This window comes from Callorhinus ursinus, unplaced genomic scaffold, assembly GCF_003265705.2.
Source record: "Callorhinus ursinus isolate GAN/ISIS: 27379988/994484 unplaced genomic scaffold, GSC_fseal_2.0 scaffold10, whole genome shotgun sequence".
NCBI classification, from domain to species: Eukaryota; Metazoa; Chordata; class Mammalia; order Carnivora; family Otariidae; genus Callorhinus; species Callorhinus ursinus.
The window spans coordinates 42599295-42600731 of NW_027397072.1; the positions used below are offsets into that span (position 1 = coordinate 42599295).

The 1437-nt window shown below is 33.9% G+C and overlaps 1 non-coding gene across 1 annotated transcript; it reads right to left on the reverse strand.

Annotated features, from left to right (window-relative positions):
* Positions 1-950: 950 nt before the first annotated feature.
* TRNAS-GCU (transfer RNA serine (anticodon GCU)) lies at positions 951-1023 on the reverse strand. The gene has a single exon. It is a non-coding gene; the product is annotated as a tRNA-Ser (tRNA).
* Between the last annotated feature and the right edge of the window lie 414 nt (positions 1024-1437).

A 1437-nucleotide genomic window follows, 5' to 3' on the forward strand; every position in this document is an offset into this window, starting at 1 on the left:
CTTTCTTTCTTTCTTTCTTTCTTTCTTTCTTTCTTTCTTTCTTTCTTCTTTCTTTCTTTCTATTCACATGTGTTTTTGTCTAGATCCATTTTTTTTTAAAGATCTTTAAGAGATTAGGTTTAATTTGGGGTGTATCTCCTTTGGGGAGGATTAAGTTTATGGAACATAATTTTTCTATCTCTTATTTGTAGAATAAAGGACAACAATGCCTCCAAACTGAAAAAAAGTGATACATTTACTCCCTTATCTGACACAAATATAGGCTGACATTATCAGATACTAATTTTCCATGACATAAAATGTGATTTTTTCCCAATTGTACTGACTTCTGTATTCATTTGATTAACAATGAATGGCTTGTACATTGTCTTGGTTAAAACAGAATTTTCCTGACATTTGCCATAATTCAATTCTGTAGAGAAAAAAGGAGGAATAATGCCACCAGATAACTTTAGGCTTATTTAACAACCGACTGGGCTGAAAGAAGTACCTTCTTTGTTTGGAGTTAGTGCAAATTTAGGAGCTTTACCCCTAGTACAGTGTCCACCCTATTAAACAGTACTCAAGGTGATTAAGATGTTCTTCCTCTACTTCTGTGAATGTCCTCATTCTTCCTCAAGTGAGTAACTTGACAAAGATCAGGGTCATTTTATGGACAGAGCTGGATATACTATGATATCCATGGACTTTAACATATTGGGAAGCATTGAATTGCAATCCAGACAGACCCATATTAAAAGTGAACTCATACTACTTTCAAATACTGGATGGAATTAGAGAAATAATTTACACTCTGCCACTCAGGGTAATCTCATCTGTTAACTAGGATAACTTTTATCCATAAGATTGTTATAATTGTTAAATTAGGTATTTATTGAAGACCTACTTCATTGTTTTTTAAAATATTTTTAAGTTTGTTTCTTTGTTTGTTTATTTTTTAGTAATCTCTCTACCCAACATGGGGCTCAAACTCACAACCCTGAGATCAGCAGTCACATGCTCTTCCAACTGAGCCAGCTAGGTACCCTGAGAACCTAGGCATGCCAGCTATGACAGCGTGCTCCAGTCCTCAGGCAAATAGGGAAAGAGACCATGTACAAGTAGGCAAACAGATACATATTTAAATTAAAAATTTAATAACACTGAGAATAAAATGTAAAGAGATGCTATAATAGATAAAAATGTAATAAGGTGTAGCATATTTTAATTTTGAGTATCTAGGAAGTGGAGTGGAATTTCGAGATCTAAAAATACAAGAAGTGGTCAACCATAGGGTCAAAAGGCAATGAGGCAGGAAAGAACTTGGCAACTGAGACACTCACAATTATTGGTATATAAAACATTCAGCCCAGTGCCAAGCATGTAGTAATAATTTAATAAGAGTAACTTCTGGTTTTCCCTATAAATATCTCATTGAACAATTAATTTGCCATTAGG